The sequence below is a fragment of the Acanthochromis polyacanthus genome, chromosome 4 (genome assembly GCF_021347895.1).
Source record: "Acanthochromis polyacanthus isolate Apoly-LR-REF ecotype Palm Island chromosome 4, KAUST_Apoly_ChrSc, whole genome shotgun sequence".
NCBI lineage: Eukaryota > Metazoa > Chordata > Actinopteri > Pomacentridae > Acanthochromis > Acanthochromis polyacanthus.
Genome location: NC_067116.1, coordinates 28,760,556 through 28,780,056, shown reverse-complemented (window position 1 = coordinate 28,780,056; position 19,501 = coordinate 28,760,556). Strand labels below are relative to the sequence as shown.

At 39.0% G+C, this 19,501-nt stretch overlaps 1 protein-coding gene across 1 annotated transcript in view; it reads right to left on the bottom strand.

The window, feature by feature from the left end:
- tbl1xr1a (TBL1X/Y related 1a) overlaps positions 1 to 19,501 on the bottom strand; it is a 59,640-nt gene that overhangs the window by 16,944 nt on the left and 23,195 nt on the right. The window lies entirely within an intron of this gene.

Below are 19,501 nucleotides of genomic sequence, written 5' to 3'. Positions count from 1 at the left end.
AGCCACTTGCATCAGCTTCACAGGAGACCGAGCTGCCATGGTGGAGCAGTTTGGGGATCTGTTCTGACCCGGGAGACAGAAGAAGAAGAAGAAGAAGAAGAGGAGGAGGAGGAGTTCTCTGCCATGTTGGCTCAGCGACACTTATCTGTGCCTGGACCTTGTGTCTCCACAGACAGACAACTGTGTTTTCCTTGGAGGCAACTGTCAGTAAGCAGATTGTTTTGAGAGGGCACATTTACAGCAACATAAGGTAGACAAAATAGTAGAAACCACCTCCTGCAGGGAGTTCCATCTAACTTAAACACAGTTACAAAAGTAGCTGCGTTTTGTCGTGTTGGAATGAGCTGCTGGCTGCTGCTACAGCCCCATGACACCCCGGCACTGCAGACACACTGTAGTGAATTAGCCCTATTATTAAATCATAAGCAGCTGTCAGGCTGCTTTCGCTTCCACTTTACAACAGCACCATACTGCAAACATTACATTTCAGCTGCCTACTAACTTTCTAAAACACGCCACACCCCTGCACTTTGCGGCCAGCCTGTTTACGACATGATGTATGAAAATGCCACAGTAGGGCAAAAATAAAGTGCTCAGTGCAGAGTAATTTAAAGGCATTTGACTGACTCCAATAAGAGTCTCCTTCACATGTAGACATCTCTACTAAAGCCTGACAGGTCGATACTGGTTAGCCAATATCCTGTTTTTTACAGGATACAGAAAATGTAGAAATCATTGCATCGTTTGTCCAGCAGAGCAGCTCGGACTCCAGTGTTTCTAATATTATGTCTGCAGCACATGTAGCAGAGCATTTATCGGAGATGAGTAGAAGGTTGTGTGGAGTCAAGTAGTGTCTTCAGAGTGAGCTGCAATATGTTTATGAAATGCATAGCTGGGAAGTTAATAAAACAATGACCTTGATCAATTTTCCTTCTCAATATTACTTCAACATGTATGTATAATTATATAAACAATATCCTATATCAGTATCATTTTCAGAATTTACTCTATAAATCTGTTTTGGTACTGGCCCCAAAAACCTACTACCAGTCTGGCTCTAATCTTTACTTCCACCACTGTAATATTAGGCACACATATTGGCAGCAACCATTCAAGATATGATGCAACAAAACAACAACATATGGCATCAACATAGACCTATAGAATACATTTATTTGACACCATATTTGTACATAAAAGTAACTCCAGGAATCACGTGACTCAAAGACACATTAGTTCTCAAAATAAAACTCACTCACTTTTGGTGGTTTTTGACATATTATTACAAGAGCTGTTGTGCTTCATGGGAAATGGAAATTCCTTTTCTGCCTGAGTTCAGACGTAGCGAACATTTAACTCGTGTGGCTGACCAACTGTTTCTTTTAGTGTCTTCTCTTCTAAACAGCACAACTATTTACATGATCACAGAACGGAAAACTGTACTGAAACTGAGACAATATTGCAGCTAAGTTTGACACGATACCACCACTTTAAACATCCTCTCAACCAACCAGTATTCCTTCTAGTACAATTACATGCAGCAAAAACAGGCAATATGTGAAGACAGAATCATTTTATGGATAAAGCATAATAAACGCTACTTGTTTTTTGTTTGTTTTAAAAGCGACACCATTGTATAGAACCTCCACGTGAAAAAAAAAACTGTGCGGTAAATTGTTAACAAGGTAGAAAATTATAAGGTGACAAAACAAGGTGGCAAGTCCTCATTCTACCTGACAGACAGCCTCGCTCAGTGTCTATTTCTGTATCCATCTGTCTTCATCTCCCTCGCTCTCTCTACCTATCTATTAAGCTCCCCAGTTAACCAGCTCAAAGGTAGAGAGGATCGATACACAGTGCATCTGTAGCGTATTACAGGCATAAATCACCTGATGCTGTGTACAATTATGTCCTTTAATTTAAAACAAACTGCTTCCACACCGACATGCAACACTGAGGCCCATTGCTTTGAACAGCAGCAGCACGGTCTAATTAGTAGCAGGATCACCTCAAAGCTTAATTTCACCAAGTTATCTGGTCTGTTATTCAGCCTCAGCCCCATCATTTGTATGCTTGACTGTGCTGTGATGACTGTAATTTTCAGAGTCCTGATGGCTGAAGTGTTTGTTCATAAAACATGTGGAGAATTACAGTGAAAATTTGAGGGTCAAATATGTAAGAGGTGGAGTGCAGCAACATTTCTATCTTTCAAAAGCATCTATGTCACTGTGTTGACTGTTGTTATACCACAGCAATTGCTCTAAAACAGGAAAATTCTCAAAACTATTTTCTCCTGGCAGAAATGCTTTGTTTCAAGAACAAGAAGATATAACAATGGTACCCTTTTTTTTTAGCACTATTTTGGTCAGTATTTAACCCTATGAACCCTAAAACTGTTAGCAGGTGTGTAAGGCACATTATCTTAAAAAAACAATACAATTTTTCAACAGATAGAATCCTCCAGTTTTACACTTCGTTGGGTCTGCTACAACTTTCTCGTGGCCCGTTGTTTCATTAAGAATATCAGCCGACTCTAACCTAAACATAGTGACATGTCATCAAAATCACATTATGTTTTAAAAATGATAAGAATAAAGCATTTGCCTGAACAAAGGATACAAAAAACTGTAGTCTACCACACAACCATGACGCCTTTAGTGACTCAGCTGAAATCCAACTGAGGCTTTTCAGGCTGTGTTTACATAAACAAATCAAAAATCTAAAGACTGAAATATACATAGAATGTTGTGCGGCCTTTTTCATCCGGCACTGGAAACACCCGTGGGGTCTTGGAAAGATGTTACACAAGTTGATTACAAGTTTTTACAATTTTATAAAGATATATACTCAAAGGAATTCAACCTTGTTTATTCTTTTTTGTGATTTATGTCATTGCAAGTTCACTCTACTTCTAGTCATGGTTGTGCTGTTTCCATAGAGGTGCAGGACTTTGTATTGCAGGCCACTGTGACTAGAAGAAAAATATGTGAGTAAAAGCAATGCTTTAGTTTCTATCGTTAGTCTGATAAACCCTTTATAAAGTTATGCAATCATGAACAAGTTCTTATTACCAACCTAAACTAGCTAAGTTGATGCGTAACAGTGGGGATTTTTTTTTAGCTTCTCAGCTGTAGTTTTTCTGTATTTATCTACCTATTACCAGTAGTAATCACCCGACAATACACTTTACTGTATCAGTTAAATACTTTGTAATGACAGGACTGCAATGACAGATTACCAGTACATCCCGGCTGGAACTCTTGATCAATACACATAAGACAGAGTATTAATACAATCAGCCGCTGTTGTGTTTGTTTGAAATGAAAACCTGCAGACTGTTCAGTCAGTGATCAGTCAGACCTTCTGTGTAAATCCCACCTGACAGCAGCAGTGCTGCCTGGGGACGACCACGAGTTTGTCAACAGCCTGCTGCAGTTCCCTCTCCGACCAGCCCACTGCAGTGGCGCTGTGGAGCCACCAGCTGCAACCAGGAGCTGAGTTCGCTCTGTGTTGACAGTGTGGGAGAACAGAGGGGGGGATGGGAGAAGGAAATCTCTGTCTCTTCATTTCTTCTCCCCTTCCCCCCTGTGATTACTGCCAGCGGCAAACTGGCCTGTACAGTAAATCAGTTCAACGAGGGGGGGTGAGACCCAAAAAGGTCATCAATCACCATAAGAAAATCAGGACATGACTGCTCCAGCCACACAACCGCTTTCCCAACCATGACGTGTTAGTGAGAACACAAGACTGCCTTTCACAAAATGAAATCAATACCAGTAAGTAAATCAGCTCGCCCTAGATAATCAGCTCGCATACATTATTCATTAACTTCAATATTGGAGGGTGATACACAATCAAAAGTCTTAGCTCACGCAAGAAGACGTGATAAAAATATCACACCTTATCAGTATGTAGTGATGCAATATGAACCGTCACACCAAACTTAACCACCCTTAGTCTTTGTTCACAAGCCAACAGGAAGAATTCATTTTCAAGAGGGAGCTCTTGCTGTAACTGGTAGAACATGGACTCCACGTCAGGAGCTTATCTAAATTAACTTTAGTGGGGCGGCACAGGGGGGTACAACAGACATTTTTGGGGAGGCACCGAAAAGTTGTAAGAAAAAAATGAAAGCTGCTACCGACCTCTCGCTTTTACAAAGTATTTTTCATGGTTTTTTTTTGGCTCTTTAACCCAGTAGGAAAGCTGTATATGATCTTTTCATTTTGGACTGCTATCATTCAAATTATGATGGACTTGTTTTCTTGTTAATATGAATTACAGCATCATTAGCTGCAGCATCTGCCTGTTATGTAAAACTGGTAAGCTCAACAACAGTATCCTGAGGGCAATTAAGTGACAAATGTTGTGCAAGAACAGCACTATATACAACCCTGTCAATTTCCACTTCTTAGAATGTTTACTGACGATTATCACACCTAAAATAAGAAATAATATTCTTTACTTTTAGAAACTAGTTCTCAGCTGTATACCAGAAACATCATAGGGTTCTGTATGCTAATCAGTCTAAATCAAAATGAGTACTACCCAATACACAATGAACAGCAAAAATCTGTACCCGTGATCTGTGGTAAAATAATCTGAAATGTTCTGTGCAGTAATGGAAATTTTAAAATATAATAAAATACAGTAAGTACCACTCTATACATTTAATAGTAAACCTGAGAACAATAATAAACAGTAACTATACTTCATATTCTAAAATCAAATCAAATACAATAAGGAACACTCTGTACATTTAACCTGAGAACAATAATAAACAGTAGCAATATTCCATATCCTTAAGTCATTTAACAGTACACAGCTCACCAAACATCATAGTGTTCTGCATAGAAATCACAAAAAGATGCTCTCAGTAATCTTTCACAGTGAGCTGTGTTGCAGGTACATGGTCCAGACGTGGCCATCGAACAGGCTTTAATTATTTTTCATCTACTTCCTTAAAAGTTTGGTCAGTAAAAAAGACAAAAAATTAATATTTTCAGCTTAACTAAAAACAGACATTGTGATTTTTCTGCTCACATGTTGTGTTGTTGTAAACTTACTCTTTCAAATAAATAGCCTCCTAATCCCCTGGAAACCAGCATTTGTCCTGTTTATGTGTAGCTCCTTGGCGACCCTACACAGCTGGGTTGTAATGTTTTTTGAGCAACACACCATACTATGACGTTTTTACAGTGAAGGTTCTACTATGGAACCAGTTTGACATGTTCAGGCGTTCTATGTGAGATTTCAGGTGTCAGAAGGTGGTTTTCAACTTTCTCTGTTAACTTTCTGCTTCAACTTTAAACTAAATTTACTTCACTAAGCCAGCCCTCTGGACTTCCAGTAAGCTGTGTTCCTATTGGCTGTCCAGGTGGCTGCTTGGTGTCATCAGGAACACCTGAGGAGCTCAGTGTCTTCCTGCTTTATGTCTGCAGTCAAACATTTCCTCTGCTTCTCTTCACTGAACCGGGTTTGGCTCCGTTGCTTTAGTTTGTTCTTTAGGCGTTGGCTTGCAGCAGTAAATTCATCTTTAATGTGTTTCTTGGTGTGTTTTAGGGCTTTGTACTGGATAGCTGTCTTGGTAAATGTGGTTATTTAGCCACAGTTAGCACATAGTGCTAATGTGTGCAGTGATTGGTGGATTTGGTGCAGCTGAGTTGTGTTATTCTGTATTCTTGTTTGTGAACCAACGTTGGTTGTCCAGAAGGTAAGAGTTCCTGTCCTGATTCTCTCTTTAAAGAGCTTCTCTGGTAGGCTGCAGGAGACTTTAGCGTTTGGGTTGTGCTAGTTTGGTTTTTGTACGGTTTCATTTGGATGACTAGCTTGAGGCCCCTCCATGTGGTTTAGTGAGGTTTTCTGGAACAGTTCTTCAAAGCAACCTGCAGCAGAAGAGACTTTGAGAGTTTTTAGGAAGTTCTGGAGACCAGACTTTGGAGCAGCAGAAACATTCGTCAGCAGTTTGAGCAGGAGAAGGTGAGCTTCAGAGTAGAAATAAGACGGAAACCTGTACGAAGAGTTTGAGCAGGTTGTGAAGAGTCTGTAGTTCTTTGGTCTGAAAGCACCAGAAGAGTCGACTCATTAAAGTAGAAAACGGGAGATATTGTTGGTTCTTCTGTTGCGCTGCAGTTTCCTGAGACTGAATATCAAGTTTCTGTATTAAATGATTTACTGTGTGAGCCCAAGAACATTCAATAAACTCCTTCCATCCCCTGGACACAACACATTTTATTGCCATGTTAAATCTTTTTTTTTTTCAATGTTTTTGAGTTTTAATCATAGTTTCAGCATAGTTTTTTTTCTCTTTGCTTGTTTAGTTTTGTCATCTGTGTGAAATGTGCGAAACAAAAAGTTGAATGATAAACTGAATAACTGACTAACTCATGATTGTGACAACAGAAGTATTTTCATTGTGATTTAAGGGTTTGTTTCATTTTTAAGGTTGGGGTTAAAATCTTGACAGAAAAAAAGATTAAAGAAAACTACATTAAAAAAGCAATTAAATCAAAGGAAAAAACATTTAATACAATAAACCTTTGAAAAAGAAAATTAATAATTAAATACAATTAAATTATGTTAAACAGGCAAAATATTTAGATAATTTAACAGAAGATACAAAACATGTTATGAAATTAAACTATTTTTAAACAAAAACATTAAAGATGAAACATTTTAGATAAACATTTTAAAAATACAATTAAACAAAGAATATTAAACATTAAAAAATACAAAACATTAAGATTATTAAACCTTTAAAAAGACAAAACATTTAACTAAAAAATTAAATATTTGATTAGAAAATTAAATCATAAAGACAATAAAACTTTAAATAGGAATTAAACAGAAAATACAATGAAGCATTTAAAAAGAAAATTAAACATTAAAAGGTGGTAAAACATTTAAAAGGAAAAAACTTAAAGATTTAATCTAAAAAATTAAACACTGGGAAAGAAAGTAAATTTTTCAAACAAGTCGATAAAACATTTGAAAAAATAACAAACATTAAAAAGACAAAACATTTCAAAATCAAATCAGACATTAGAAAAGCATAAAAGGTGAGAAAAGAACAAAATTGAACATTTAAGAAGAATCAACCTAAAGACAAAACATTTGAAAAGACACCAGTTAGACTTTAGACTTCTTAAAGTGTGTTCTAGTCTGAAATGAAAACATCAAGTTGTTTCTTCAAAGATTTCCTATTTCTTTGTACTTGGTTTGATTGTGGATTGATTTGCTAAGAACTCATTTCAGAAAACTGCTTTCCAGATAAAGTCTACTAGTAGTTGAAGGCATTGATCAAACTAATGTTACCTTTTGATCTCTACAAACTTTACTGTTCAGTGAAGAGAATCAAAGTTTGTTCAGGATTTCTAAAGAATCCACAGGCGAAGGTCTGAGAAGAACTCAGATCTATGGTCTAAATGTGAAATCAAGACTCATGGTCACAAGTTTTAAGGCTTCTGTTAACCACAAAGTTCAAACTAACAGCCATCTACTAAGGAACTTCTTAAATTTCAGTCCTCAGACTGTCTAAAGGTTCAAACTAACAGTGAACTACTCAGGAACTTAGAAGATATCAGTCCTTGGACTGTCTGAAAAGTTAAATCTAACAGAGATCTACTGTGGGACTTGGAAAATTTCAGCCCTCAGACTGTGTGAAAGCTCAGGTCCTGAGGACTCGGGAGGTCTGGAGGCTTTGGAAAATCTTGGAACTGAGGGTTCAACCCTCCAGCACAAAGGCTGAAGTCCAACCTCCTGAGAAAAACGGTCGAAACGAGACTCGAGTTAAAAAAAAAAACTCGGAAATGACAAAAAATAGATGATAAATTCGAAAAAAAAAAAGAAGCATTAGTATCTGAGTGACTAGCTCAGGGGGATAAGAGGAGAGACTACCAAGCGGAAGGTAGCAGGTTCAAGACCCACCACCAGCATTTTTCTTTCTTTGTCTAAGTTTTTCAAAAAATTTAAGAAGGGTCGGGTCTTGAACCGGCAACCTGCAGCTCCATAGGCAAACCCTTAACTCACTAAACTACAGATCAGACAAAAAGAACTAAATTCGTCGTCCCTTTGACATGGTAGTTTCTGTTCCTAATCAAATGACAACATGGGTGGAGCCAGGGCGGAGTCAGGGCAGAGAGTAGGAGGGGAGGTGGGTGGCGGCCTCCCCCCTCTACTCCCCCACCTCCCCCCACTGCCCCCCTCTACTCCCCCACCACTTTCCCCGGCCCGACAAGTTTTTCGAGTCTCCACGAGTTCCTCGGGTCTCGACGGGTTTTCCCGACTTTCCGGAGTTTCCACATGGTCGGAGGCAGAACAAGTTGTCATGAAGAGGTGTTGAAGTCGGCGAGGATGGAGTGACTTTTTACAGCGACTAGAAGGAAGACGACGAGGATTGCAGGTCTTTAACCAGCATCCCTAAAATCCATGGAGTTGGCTCCAGAGAAATGAAGGGAGCTCAACTTTTATCAGCCTCCATCCAGACGTTCAACTTGATATCTTTACTTTGAGATTTTTAGCACCACAAACCTTCAGTACCACACTTTATTTTCATCTATTAGGACTTTAATGGAATCCACCAGCAGATTTAGTTTTTGTTGAGAAACTTTATTCTTGTCGTCGTGGGACTGCAGGATTTAAAACTGTTCCTTCTATTTGACCTCATGTTTATTAGTTTTAGTGGAGAAAGTTATTTTAGTTGTCGATTGGTCTCCAATAAACCAAATAATAAATTGGATTAGTCAAGAAGTTTAAATTTCTTACTTTGTCATATTTTAAATATGAACAAAAAATATAAAAATAAAGCGTCTTGAGACAATTTGACCAGTAATTGGCGTTACATAAATAAAATTGAATTTAAATTGTACGTATCTTGTAATGTTGGAGGAATTCAGCCATATATGTTGGAAAACACATTTTCTTTGCCCATTAATCTGTTGATTGTTTTCTCCAGTAATTAATTTCTTGTTTTGATTTATAAATTGTCAAACCCAAATATATTCAGTTTACTGTCATAAAAACCAAAAAGATTTACATTTGTGATGCAGGAATCAGGCAGTTTTTTACTTTTTATCTTAGTTTAGTCAGAAAGATAGTTGATAATGTGTGAATTGTTGCAGCTTGTGAGCCGTAAAAGGTTTTAATCTTTGGGGCCGAGTGTCAGAAAACATTTAGAAACCAACATCAACAAAACACTCAAAGATTTGAACATCATTAAAGGGAAATCCAACTTTTGCATGACAATGTCTAATTAAAGGACATTTATTTCCAACGTGAATGTGTGATGTTCATCCTCTGGAGCTTCTCTTCACATCGTCTTCCACCAGGACTGGTTTGGTCAGGAGGATGTGCAACAAACATCTGAAAAACTGCACTTTAACATCAATGGATGACTAAAGTTTAATCTCTACATAAATGAGACTGAGTCTGGATGTGCTGCTCTGTCATTAACTCCTAAGTTTAGGGAAAGTTCAAACAAGAAGACAGTTCAGGTAAGACTTGAGAATGAGCTTATTTTGAACAAACATCTCAGACTTTCTGAGCTTCAACACCTCTAGCAAGATATTTGACCAACAAGCAACTCAAGAGATCCAGAAGATGGAGAGAGTTAGCTTCAGCTGAGCCAAAGAACATGTGGGATGCTAACCTAGCAAACATTTCAGACTTTTCTCTGTGAATTCTGAGAAATAATTTCCTATTTAATGACAGAGCTACACATCTGAATTTAGTCTCACTAAAACAGACTCTAATTCAGTGTCATCCATCCATATCAAAGTGCAGTTACCCAAAATGTTTTTTGCATGAGCTTCAACAAAACCTGTCCAGGTAGAAGGCCACTTTGACAAACAGGAAGTGGAAGATTCCAGGCAGATTTATAGAAGGGGAAACCAACTGTACTAAGTGTGTTTGAGTATAGAGGGGTGTTTTGTAGGTTTTTAAGGCTGATAGTGATTATATGTGAGACATTTGGAGTAGATATTCATTTGCAGTAAATTAAAGTATTTAAAATCTTGGAGTTAAACTTAGAAGAACACAAACTCTAACAGAAAACTTTGCTGATACGTTTTTGTTTTATTTACAGATGTTAAGTTAAAGGAGTTTTATTTGTGGCGTATAACCAATCAAATTACTCCAGAAAACAGAGCGACCGCAGCTAGATAAAGGCTCAGAGCCAAAGTAGCGCCCATTTTTAAATGTATTTATTACTGTAAATCAGTAAAAAATAAAATACTGATAATCAGTAAATCATTCAGCCCACCATTACTACACCTCTACAATGTATGTCTCTTTCTTTTGACTTATTAGTGCAATATACGATGTATATGATGCCGTTTTTTCATCCCAAAGGCCTTTCCATCCTGCACAAGACCAGCTGGCGACATTGGGGGGACAGAGCCTTCGCCATCGCTGCCCCCATTCTCTGGAACTCACTCCTCCTCGCCCTCTGTGACTGCACCAACCTCTCCACATTCAAATCCCTTTTAAAGACTCACCTTTTTAGAGATGCTTTTATTGAATAATGCTATTTTATTTTAATATTTTAATTTTTTCATTTTTAATTACTGTTTGACTTTTTAACTGTTTTCACTTTTAACTCTTGCTTTATTTTATTGTATTTTGCGTACAGCGTCTTTGAGATACTTGTAAAGCGCCTTATAAATAAAATGTATTATTATTATACTATGATGTTTTCTAAGAGACATACTATGCTACTCTGTTTGTTCTGACCCTGGGCCGCTGCACTCCTCCTCTGTTGTTTTCTGGATTGTACTCAGCTGCATGCTTTCGTCCACCCGCCCTCCGTTGACTCGTCCCACCTGCCGTCTCTGGAGCTGAAGCTGGATTGGATCAGGCCAAAGTACAGTCCAATCACGATGCCAGCTGCCTCTCAAAAGGCTCCTTCATCTGGCAGCACTTCTTCTGAGGGGAAGCTGAGCTTCAGCAGAACTTTGGAGATGTGTTCCAGTGGTTGGTGGATGTGTGGGGAGATAAAGAGGGACCTTTGAATTGTTCACAAAGGAAAACAGGGAACCCATTGGTAGTTTTAGTTTAGGGTGCTACTGTGGTGTGTTTTTGGGTTTTAAGAGGTGAACGTATTTATGATCTTTTACTTTGTTCCTGGCTGGAATGCCCATCAATGTCAACATGAAGTTCACTTTTAGTTCTGTTTATTTATTGTTTTATTTTTATTTTTACTAACACCCATTTGTTTTTAACCCCCTCACATGTTGTGTCGTTGTAAACTTACTGTTTCAAATAAATACTCGTCAAACCCTCTGGAAATCTGCATTTGGACTGTTTTTGTGTTGCTCCTCACCTACTTCAGACAGCCGGGACAGAACAACATTTTGTGGACGAGGACAGAAACAACAAAACCAATGCAAATGGTTCACAATAACTTCATTAGATTTTGTCGCACAAAGAGTAAAATCTTCATATCGAGTCATCACTTCATTTACTAAAGGAATATTTTATTTAAAAAGACAAATGCAGAAAAAAAATTCACACTAGTTAGCATTTTGTGCACGTGTATTTAAACTTTTGCAAGAGTCAGTGGATTCTGCTGTTCAATCTGATTACTGGTGTTCTGCGCTGCACATAACTGTATGGGATAACTTGATTAAACTTATGACCATACACATTATCCTATCACATACTATACGATAACATCATAACATACTATTACATATCATAAAAAACTAGAACACATCAAACTATAGTATGATGCATTGTACAACACTCTGACACACTGAATTACATTAAAATATTATTATGGCACATATTACATTGTAACACATTATATTACACAATAATAACATACTATACTATGAAGCATCATACAATACCATGACACACTGTACTATATTATAATAATATAGCATTTTTCAAAATACTCAGACACTTTAGATTATAGAATAAGCAAACAATATGACACGCAATACAATGTTACGACACATTACACTACATACAATGACTCAGAGTATACAACAACACAATAAACCATACTATGACAGCATACTATACTATATGAGGATGCAACTTTTAAACAATTTTCTTAATCGTTACACAAAGTAAACTCGGTAAACAACATCACGTAGTCTGAGAAGTCTGACTGCAGTCACGTGATTACCGCATGTCACAGGATACGGTCCACCCCTCTGCCATTAACAATCAACCACCACTTTGAAGTGATGCTGTCAGACCACATTTTAGTTTGTGAACAACACCGAGTTCTGGTCGGAGGTCATTAAGTGTCACAGGCCACTTTCTCATGTGTCTTGTCCCACTGTACTATACTATACTAATCTATAGCACACCTACTATAGTTTCACACCATGCTATACTATTATAAACCATACAATACTGTAACATGATGTCATCTTATACTATGATGCATAGTGTAGTATAATGTATCATAGCGTATACATATGTACACAAATATACACTGCATATCCATGGAGGCGAAATTACTATCTTCACACTTCAATTCATCTCTAAAGGTTGCATTCATTCTGCGCTAAAAGCTCCGTTCAGTAAGACCACATGATCCATTACGTCAATGTGGCCACATGTAATTTCATTTATCATACCAGTGGAGCAACTCGTTCTAAAGGTTAAAAGATGAAAGATAAATATGATTTATCATTAGTTTCACATTTTGAAATGTGTAAAGTGTCCAAAAATAACACGATGCTTCCATGATGGATGACAAAACCAAAGACATCAAAGCACACACAACTTATTATTTGTGGCTAAAACTTCAGCACTGACATCAGTACTGGCTTCAAATTCCCAGCAGCAAACAGGCACTACAAGACACAGATAATGGAAATAGTTTACTGACGGGGAGTGAAATTCATGGGTGGTGTCCTGATGTTTCCCAACCCTAAATTAAATAAGACATCAGTGTTCATTACTGTCATATTACGTGAACCGATGTGTTACATTAGTGCTACTAGAGCAGCACAGCATTCTGGGACTACGTGGCATACATCGTCTAATTTTCTCTGTATTTTCTCAGAACTGGTGGCAGGATGTGAATGACCACTGGCTGTATGAACAAAAGAAGCTGCTGACTTCACGCGAACAGTCTGAGAACTTCATTTTGATTAAGTTCCCGCCTTTGTGTGAGAATCCTTTTTAAAATGTCAGGTGTATGGAATGGAACTCAACTTACAAACAAACTGCCGCCCCACACCGCTATGTCTCACTGCATTGTGTGTCTTTTTGTCTCTCCAAGTGTGGTAAGAACATCTGCCATTTAGGTGTCATGTTCTTTGAAGGCGTTTCTGTTTCAATTCGTTAAAGGAGACCCAAGCTGTGATGGCTGCTGCTCTGATTCTACCCTGCAGCAGAGCAGAGGAAATGGGGCTCATTCCTATTTAAAGGATCTGTCTGAGACCTGACGGTTTGGGTCTATTTTCAGAGAAGCAGAAAGAAACTGAGGCAGTGGGGGATGGGATGATTTAGAGCAAACCAATATTTTTCATTGTCTCTCAGTCTTGAAATGGATCCAATGCTCCTGATCCCAGTTGAAATCGCACATGAAAAACAGATTCCTACTGTTGCCACAATCACAAAAATATGCTAAGACCAAAGGCCAGAGATGGCTTACTGTCAGCCTGCAGCAGTTCAGGACAGCTGCAGAGAGCAAAACAGGGAACTGCCCCACAAAAATATACATGTGGCAACACCAACCCGGACACTCATTTGAAAGGACAGTGTGGTTGCTGATGTTTAACCCCCTGCACCCCAAGCAGTTTCCGGGGGGTTTATTCCCCACAACATTATTTACTCACTGTTGCCTTATTTTTCACTGCAATATAAAATCCTGCACCTCTACAGAAGCAGCACAAACATCGCCTTATGTAGAGAGAACTCAAACGCGTCTTTTGTAAAGTGCAACAAGGTTATAATAGCAAAAAGTAGAATTTTTTGGATTGTTTGTTTTATAAAAGTGAAAAAAAAATGGAATCAACATGTGCAACATTTGTCCAAGTGCCCATAGATGTTACCAACACAGGGAAATATGTTGAATATATACCACAGATTTCTAACTATTTACATTTTAAATTTGTTTCCCTACTTGTCTCCTGTCTGCTCCATCTAAAGTATTTCTCCAGAATTTTTGCCATTCGAATCACCAACTGACTTTGCAGTGCCCTGAGGTCCTCAGATTTTCGTTCTGTTTTTTTATGGAAAAATCCAAGTGGAAACTGCCAATTTTTGCAGAAATGTAAAACAGACTTATCGGATAAATTTATTTCAATGAAATATCACACGTTTAGGCTTGGTTTGGTTTTCTGCCGGAACAGTGCAATTGGTTCAAAGACCCTACGCAAGTCAAAAACTTTGTTCTTTTCTGGGGCTCCGCTTGTATATCTTTACATGTTTTAGAGCTCAAAAGTCTCAAAAAGGTTTATTATCCTCAGGCACTGTCTGAAACTGGCCATTGCAGTTCCTTCACCTTTAAAGGCCCACCCTCCCAACGTGTCTATTATGTTCTAATTGGCCCTTTATGAAGTTTAACAAATAATAGCAGTAAGAGTCTACTTATTTTTCTTATTCTTTGCTCAAAATGTCAACCTCTCATATACAGCTGTCCATGTCTGAAATCGGACCGGAGGCCTGCGCTACAAAGCAAGTAAAAACCCAGAGTGTGTTTTCGTACACAAAGTCAACATAGGGATGATATGAAGTCAACAAAGGGATGAGTAGTCAAAGTGCTAGCCTCCACTTTCCATCCTCCTCATCAAAGCATCAAATATGCAAATATCTTTAGGTAGACTGGTGTTTGTCCATCCGGAGTTCTAGACACTTACAGAAGCAACGCAAAAAAAAGCACTGAAGGTGCTCTGGTGGCCCAATACCTTCCAAAGACATTTCATGTATGTTTCTTTTCTTTTATTGATCTTCCGTCTGTATATAAACTGCCAGTTTTGGAACTTTGGCCAAGTATAACACAAATGCTCTCTCTTTAATGCCACAGTTATATATATATATATATATATATATATATATATATCAGAACAGCATTTGACTTAATCAGCATTTTTAAGAACTCAAGCCACATCGATTTGAGTTTGATGCTAAATGACTACACTGTAGACAAGTGAAAACGTATTTTTATTCCACTGTGCTGTTGTGTGTGGTGTAGCAACAACACAAATCAACCACAATTTGCATGGAGCTCTCCCCTCCCCCTCTCCAAGGCTACTAGTCTCTATGAGTGACAGATTGCATTGGCAAGCACAGCCCTGCCTCACATGGCCTATGTGAGGTCAGCGAGGCTAGCTGTCTGTCGCTGACAGATGGTAGCATGTAGGCCCTGCCAGCTAGCCTCGCTTGACGGGCAGTTAAACCTGCTCCAGGCAGCTCGTGTCCATCTGAATGCAGCAGGTCAGTGAGGACCACTGAATCAGCGGTGGTTATCTCACAGCGAGCTGCCGTTCTGGCTTAGATTAGAAGGCCGTGCCTAAGTCAGAATCCCAATCACTTGGAGAATCTCTTTAGAAGGTCAAGTCTGATGTACAAATCTGGAGGAAGTCATGGCTACAGGCAGCTTTGCAATTTCCATAATGGGACAGGGATTCCATTTACTAGAGCAGTGCAGGTGCAGCTGAACAAAAGATAAAACCATTATGGTGCAGGGCTACACCAGTTTACATCAACACTGCAATTACAGAGATTAAAACACACCCCAACGAACCACAACACTATTACTACTATAACAATCTGCAGAGCTAAAAACTACAGCCAAAATGCTTTACGTTCATGATGTTATCAAGATGTTAATCACCATCTGCTCACAATAAATCACCAAAGTATCATCTGAGTATGAACAGTGACATTGTAGCTCTTGTTTTTAATATTTGGCTTTCTCTCTCATGCCTGCATGTTTTACACTTGACATTCCAGATTACAGCCTTTGTTTACTGTATTTTCTGAATGGTTTTACTCTAGTAAGCTGTTAATCCACATACTGTTACCTAAGAATTAGTCGAGCGTCTATTTTCAGTAACAGACGGGGAGAGAGGAGGTAGTGCAACGGACAAATAGGATGAGCCGATTTATTGACAGCTGGAGGTGTCAGATGACCGTGAGTAGTTGTGAGTGAGGCTGGAGTCTTGGAGTAGAATAAGATGTGCTCAACTCCATTACCTGTGGAAGGACTCAATGACCTGCCAGTGCAGTGACATTCTTCAATACAGAGGAAAATAAAGGTGGTTTACTTCAAGCACTGTTAATGCAGCTACTATTAATGAGTCATGTACAAACTGCGGAACCTGAACGGTCAGTGAATCCATAAACACACATTTAACAAGGTCATTCAACATGTCTGTGTGCAGCAGTCAGCTGTGAGGTCGCCTGATGAAGAAATATTTATAATATACTTATTTTCTAAGCTTCTGTCATCATTACAGTCCACTGCAAACCTCTGCATACATCCAGCAATTCAGTTAATTGAACTGAATAGATAACATTGGCCCGAAGCCTCTTATTGTCCGACTCTCCTTTAGAAAAATGCTACTGCTTGAATGTGATATTTAGCAGACTTACTTTGAAAGGAAATGAAAGATGAATATGCGCTGCTGTTGGAAAATTACAAACAGAATTCATTATGCCTTGACTGTATAGACAAAGTAGAGCTAGTGCAATCATATTAGCTTGAAGGCACATCTTTCATGCAATATTTAACGCTAAACGCTTGGTGGCGTGGGTGAGATGGGACACTGCTAAGCTAACTGCTAGCAAGCGGAAACATGCGAGCAGTGGAAGAGAGTCAGCAACAGCGCAGGTCTCAGGATCATACTGCACAAGCTTTTATTACAGACAAGAGGATCAAAGCTTAAGTTCAATACTAACAAAATGTGAGGTTCACCAATTGCCATCAAGTCCTGTTCCTCAAGTGCTGCACATCGTTGCTCTTATATGGAGCAGTTTATACTGCAGAGGAAGGATAAAGAAAAGTGGAAAGCTGAATGCAGCTAATAAGCCACGGTAGGTTCCACTGTTTGGACTCTGTTGGTCTCTGTTCACGCAAAACGACGAAATATCTATGGATTTAGGATTTTCGGGAGTTTTTATGGAGTCGACACCTCAGACCGATTCATTGACGTTAGTGGGTCATTTACAAAATGTGCTTTGATACGCTGGTAGTACCAGCACAGTAGCCTGGTTCATAGTTGATTTCCATGTATTAAATTTTTGCATTTCTCATGTTTTTTAACGTAATCTTTCCGATCATTCTCTTTCACAGAATGGGAGAGTTGCACGTAGACAGCAAAATCCGAAACAACCTAACCTTGTATCGATAGTTCCAAGACTGTGTGGGTGTCAAACATGTAGGCCTATGGCTAAAAAGTAAACAACCAACTGCTAAAAAGCCTTGAAGAAAAAAAAACCAACATAACTTTGGCCATCAATCACAGAAAAATATAGATGCAAGTGTTTACGAGCTGTTTTAATACATTAAGTTGTAATTATATTTTCATATCAGATGGTCATGTTTCGTGTTGTCCAGACACAAACACGAGGAAAGAAGCATAAACAGCTGTTCAATCGTGTGAGGTAAGTGTCATGACGTCAGACCTTCTTCAGAAAAGGTGCCTCGATTTCCCATGAAGCTCATTTGCATTTGTTTAAATTTGACTGAAATACAAATATAAACGCTGAAAATAAACCACTAGCAATCATTTATACTATAAATTGTTCTACTGCACAGCTCTTAGTGAGCTCCAAGGCAGAAAACTGTGTGTCTGGACCAGTGATGTCTACAAATGAAAGTAGAGCAGTTGCAAGTCTAATCTCACCTGCTATCACCCAGGCCTTATCTGTATTTATCTCCATTTCTGTCTCTTTATTCCTCCCAGACTCAAAGGGTTTGGGGCTTTTTGAGTTAACCAGGGACATGCACTTTACAAGAGGTGTGGAATGTGTCGCTTCCTTGAGGACGCAGTAGTGAAGAAGCGCCAGAAATATTTGTAGTGTGTTTTGAGAGTGGCGCATTCTGGAGGAGGAACAGCACTCCAGCTGATTTCTATTCAAACTGCTGCACTGAATCAATACAGTGGGCTGAATCATTACAGAACAAAGGCCTCTTTCTTCTCTTGTTACATACAACAGCCTTGTGAGAGGAGCACAGTGTTCTGCACAACTGCATTAATAAAAATACAGAACACATTCAAAAATAAAAGGCTCGGACTCTTCACAGTTCAGAAAAGAGAAACTTAAGAAAATAGCTTGACAAGCTTCTCCTAAAGGGAAAGATGAGGCTCTGGGATGGTACTGATACCATTTTTGTCTTTCTCCTAGGGTCATCGAACAACGTTTACGTGTTCAATCAACACTAGGAGTCAGCGTGAAATTAAAGATAAAGGTTTCTGCTGGGCACAAACTAACTGGGTGTGTAGTTTGTCTTGAATTCCCCAGTTCAAAGGTACTAACATAGCTGCATGCTGCACAACATAAAAACAAAATGCTTCTCTGGCATCACCGTTTGTCTTCCTCGAACAGATTTATCCGTCTGTTTCACATTACATCTCAATAAAAAAATGTTTCCTGCACTGTATGCAAAAAGGCTTGGTTCTTGGTTTTGGCTACGAAAACGAAACCATGCACCAGTGCTTATGGGCTGTTTATGTAAATAACACTCACACGCTGAGTGACTAAGAGCTACAGCGTCGAGTCGTAACGTCATGAATGAAACAAGCAGAGCTGAGGTTTCCACAGTGGGGAAAACAAAAGCCTCCAATAAGGCTGACCTGACATTAACACAGCTAACCACCACAGTGTCTGAGAGCAGACGTGAAGCTGCCACAGCAGAGTATCGCTCTTCCAACAGCGTCAGCAAGTATCACCACAGAGACTCAGAGCCTATGTGGGTCCTCTCCTGCTTTGTACATTGTTTGTTGTGTGCAGAGTTCACAGGAAATCTGCTGGACTCTTTAACAGGTCCAAACAGGAAGACGGTGCGGATCCTCTAGTGGAAGTCGCACCGAAACTTGAAAGAGCAAAAATAAACTCACTTCCAATGTGTTTGTTCTCCTCAGTAAAATAAGACAACAGGGAGTAGAAGGGATACAGAAGGCAACAGGGTTCATGGGAAACGTGGTGCAAATGTAGGGAAGCAACGACTCCAACAATGTTACCTATGTGTCAGTTTAGGGGGATTTCCAGGACAAAAGAACTGCACAGACATTCTTTAGAGAAAGTGGTCTCAGTCCATTTACAAACTAATTCTGGGCTGATTTGTTTGTGGTACAGTTATAAACCAAGTCTCATCACTCAGTCGCCATCCTGAGAACATCCACAGTCTCATCTGTACCAAACGTACGAAACTCCAAAACCAATTTTCATTCTGAACCATGAATATTATGTACTGTAACACCCCGGCAGATGCCCAAAATCCACTTGCTAGTAGCTAGCCAGACAATGAACCAAAACATGAACTACCAGCTGAGACCTTCACATTTTCTGTACATACTTGGTCACACTCATC